This window comes from Palaemon carinicauda, chromosome 35, assembly GCF_036898095.1.
Source record: "Palaemon carinicauda isolate YSFRI2023 chromosome 35, ASM3689809v2, whole genome shotgun sequence".
NCBI classification, from domain to species: Eukaryota; Metazoa; Arthropoda; class Malacostraca; order Decapoda; family Palaemonidae; genus Palaemon; species Palaemon carinicauda.
This window is the reverse complement of record NC_090759.1, coordinates 5,065,478-5,070,477: the sequence shown is the minus strand read 5'-3', so window position 1 is coordinate 5,070,477 and position 5,000 is coordinate 5,065,478.

The window sequence follows — 5,000 nt, the reverse complement described above, 5'->3', positions numbered from 1 at the left end:
TATGGCTGGTGTATCTCGAGTAGATAGGGTTAGGAACGAAGTGGTGAGAGTGAGAACGGGTGTAAGAAATTAGTTAGCAGCTAGAGTGGATATGAATGTGTTGAGGTGGTTTGGCCATGTTGAGAGAATGGAAAATGGCTGTCTGCTAAAGAAGGTGATAAATGCAAGAGTTGATGGGAGAATTACAAGAGGAAGGCCAAGGTTTGGGTGGATGGATGGAGTGAAGGAAGCTTTGGGTGATAGGAGGATTGATGTGAGAGAGGTAAGAGAGCGTGCTAGAAATAGGAATGAATGACGAGCGATTGTGAAGCAGTTCCAGTAGGCCCTGCAGCTTCCTCCGATGCCTTAGATGACCCCGGAGGTAGCAGCAGTAGGGGATTCAGCATTATGAAGCTTCATCTGTGGTGGATAATGTGGGAGGGTGGGTTGTGGCACCCTAGCAGTACCAGCTGAACTCGGTTGAGTCCCTTGTTAGGCTGGGAGGAACGTAGAGAGTAGAGGTCCCCTTTTTTGTTTTGTTTCATTTGTTGATGTCGGCTACTCCCCAAAATTAGGGGTAGTGCCTTGGTATATGTATGTATATATTGTCACAAGTACTATTCACTAATTAATATATTTAAACACAAGCTATGCAATAGCACTTGAAGGTTCTTTTAGTCTTTTAAATGATGTAGACGAAGTGGTGATAAGCAAGTATAAGAGTTTTTTTAAAAGTTTTAATTATAACATTAGCAAAAAGAATACATAACATTTAATTGATAATAAAAGTGAATAATATGGAATAGTCACGTGGTTATAATAAATGTCAAACAAATATCAAAGAACGGTGATCATTTCACCAATAATAATGTATGTAACAAATATAAATGATTGCTATCTGATTTTACATTATATATATAAGCAATAGGTATCTTACTTAACAATAACCAAATACAGTGAAAAGATAAAGAGTACACTCGCGAATACTGCCGTGCGGTCGGTCACTTATCCCTTGTGCATAAGGCCACAACCCTCAAACATGCTTTCGTGTCTTCGACAGGCCAATAAACACGCTCTCTCTCTCGATCATAGCGACCAGTGCACATTTTACGATTACCGGAACTTTTACCATCAAACACCAAGCACCAATACTTCGGTGACGGTAAACAACCAACACTGACGAAGACCACTTTCAAGTAGGGCTGATATATAAAATCCTAGGTGGCAGGGATCTCGACCCCTTCTGCACAACAGCACCACGAATGCACTCCCGAGCTATTTCTGGTGATCCCCATTTCACCTCTGAAGAGAGAGAAACTGTAACTAAACAACTGTCCAGAACAAAATATCACAACCAATCTTCACGGTAACAAGACTTCGTTGGTAATAACAGTTGGGTCTTTAACTCGGCTTAACTCTGAAATCCCTATATACATACAACATTACTTACTATGATTTTAAATATAGTAATAACCTAAATAATAAACAAATACATATATAAGTACACGGTGACAATACCTCCCCTCTTAAAAAAAGAAAATAACAATTTTCTGTACTTGCAACTTATATATCAGTTTCACATCTGCTCAAATAATCAGCTCCAACATTCTCTGAGCCTTTTATAACTCTTATATTGAAGTGATATGGTTGTAGACTCAATGACCATCGCATTAATCTTGGATTTAATTCTCGAGCAGTTTGAAGATAAGCCAAGGGCTTGTGATCAGTCTCCAGAACGAAGGATCTTCCATACAAATAGACTGCGAACTTCTGAATCCCCCAGACTATGGCTAGGCACTCCTTCTCCATGGCAGCATACTTAGTTTCCCTCGGTAGCAATTTTCTACTTTCATAAGCAATCGGACGCTTCACTCCATCCACTTCTTGCAGAAGTATGGCACCCAATCCAGCGTTCGAAGCATCTGTACGTAGTACGAATTCAGTCTGCAAATCTGGAAGTAAAGGAATAGGCTCGGCAGCAATTTTGTTCTTAAGAGAAACAAACGCCCGGTCATGCATTTCATTCCACAAAAGGTTATTAGGCTGATTTTTCTTGGTGAGATATGTAAGACAGGACACGATGGTAGAGTAATTTGGAATGAATTTGCGATAATAACCGCATAATCCCAAAAATGAACGCAATTCCTTCTTGGTCCTCGGATGTTTTGCACCAACAATTTTCTCCACTTTATCTTTAATAGGCCACATTTTATTCCCGCCTACAACGTGTCCCATATATTCAATTGAATACATGCCAAAGAAACATTTAGTAGGTTTAGCAGTTAGTCCAGATTTTTTTAGTCTACTCAAAACTTCTTCCAAAAGATACAAATGCTCTTCCCTAGTTTTTTAATGAATTATCAAATCATCTAGAAAAAACCTCACACCCTCTAAACCTGCAAATAAACTTCTCATCATCTTATTGAAAGTGGCTGGGGCATTCACAAGTCCAAATGGAAGCACTTTAAACTGGTACGGTCCTAAATCTGTTTGAAATGCAGTATACTGTTCACTATCCTCATCCAAAGGAATTTGCCAATATCCGCGGGATAAATCCATATTAGAGAAATATATACTTCCAGTTAAGCTGGCAAATATCTGCTCAGGGTCACACATAGGCTCACTATCAAAAATAGTTAAGGCGTTCAATCTTTTAAAATCTAGACAAATTCGCTTTGAGTTATCAGGTTTCGAAACCACTACCATAGGGGCTGAATATGGAGAACTTGAAGGCTCAATAATATCCAAAACTTTCATAGATTCTATTTCTGAATTCACATCTCTGCGTAAAGCATAGGGAATTTTGTAGGGTTTTATTTTAACAATTTCTTCTCTTACCAACCTGATTTGGTGTTTGATCACGTGAGTGCGCCCGGGAATGTCCGACATTACCTCTCTGTAGCGGCTAAGGAGAGCTTCCAGATTCTGCTTTTGATTTTCCTGCAATTCCTTATTCAGATTGGCTTGTTCCCAAGTAGGTTAAGGTCCAGTATCAGGCACTAGTAGGGGTGAGAAATCCTCCTGAGGATCCTCATCGACCACTGCAATTGTACCTCCACTTTCTTGAACTTCTACAGAAATTTTATTCCTAGGAATGTAAGCTTTAAGCAAGTTAGAATGATAAAGTTTCCTTTTCCCATTTATTTGAATTTCATAATCCATCTTCCCCCTCACACCAACAACAGGAAAAGGACCCTTCCACTGAAGTAACAATTTATTATTAGCCTTGGGTAATAGTAAGAGAACTTCACTGCCAATTTTAAATGTTCTATTTTTAGCCTTTTTATCATAAAAGAATTTATATTTACCTTGCGACTTCCTCAATTCCTCTTGGGCCAACTTACAAGTTTCTTCTAATCTTTCTCGAAGGTTGAATACATAATCGTAAGTAGTTCTTACCTCTTCCTCATTTCTCTCCTTATCCCACAAATCTCTCAGAATAGCTAAAGGGCCACGCACCGTTCTCCCATATAATAATTCAAAAGGGGAAAACCCCATGCTTGCTTGTGGAGATTCTCGGTATGTAAAGAGAACTGCCGGCAGGTATCTATCCCAAGTAGTAGGTTGTTCAGCACACATCTTTTTAATCATAGATTTCAACATTCCGTTGAACTTTTCAACTAGCCCATTCGCCATCGCATGATAAGGGGTTGTAGGAAGATGCTTGATTGACAAAAGACCTCTAACTTCGTCCATCATCTGCGATGTAAATTGACTGCCTCTATCAGTCACCATTTCTTCAGGAATCCCGACTCTGGAAAAAAAAAAAACTCAACAAGGCATCAGCTACACGCTCAGTTTCGATAGATGGTAAGGCTATGGCTTCAGGGTATCTGGTTGCATAATCAACCATGGTCAGGATATATTTGTTACCAGAACTACTTCTTGGCAAAATAGGTCCTATCAAGTCAACAGCAACACGTTTAAAAGGAGTGTCAATGAGCGGTACCTCTCCCAAAGGTACCTTTCCAACTTTTCCTCTTGGATAAGTTTTCTGACAAATGTCACACGACTGACAGAATCTCTTTACTGCTGCCCCAATACCTGGCCAGTAAAATTCCTGCCTTATTCTACCTAAGGCCTTCTCAGCACCCAAATGACCTCCAAGTAGTCCTTCATGTGCCATGCTCATCACACCCTCTCGAAGCTTAAATGGTAATACTAGTTGCTGGTGTTCAATACCTCTGTCTGAATATATTCTGAACAATAATCCTCTCTCCAAAACTGCCTTACCTTTTCCATCTCTAGTAATAGCTTTACCAGCTCTTGCATCATCTCGCAGAAATCTCAAGCTTGGATCCTCTTCTTGCTCTTTCTGGATTTCCTTTGAATCCATGTCCCAAGAAATCTTAGAGTCTGACGTTTTCAGCTTTTGGAATGCAGATTTAGATGTCTTTGCCCCAGCTTTCGTTAATACAGCGCCGGATGTGGGTTCCTCCAACCTTGTTGCTCCAGGAATGTTGCCTATAATGAGATCATAAAGAGGGTCCTGCATGCACACAGCAAGGGTAGTACCCGTGAAAAATGGAGATTGAATATATATTTCAACCAAAGGATAAGTTTCTACAAGATTCTTGTTCATATATCGAATCCTACTGTACTTACCAGTAAAACATTCAACAGGCACCAAGTCTTTTCTGGCTACGACAGTTGTATAACCAGTGTCCCTCAAAACTTTCACTGGGTTTCCGTATAAAATACCCTCCTTGACAGCCATATCAGAAGCAACACTTGCCTACTCAGTATGATCATTTTTTAACACTTCATTATATATATCCGCAACAGGATCTTTAAAATTACCTTTACGGCCCAATAAACAACTTCTCCTGCTGCAGCATGACCACTTTTCTTGGATCCTTTTGCATGTTCTAGACAACTAAAAACCTTATGACCTACTTGTCCACATTTAAAACACTTAATAGAGGGTGGACATCTAATGGATTTGGCCATCTGCTCAGGAAGAGCTTCCCCGGATAAGTCAACTCGGTCACCACGTACTGTAGAAAAATATTTAAAATTAT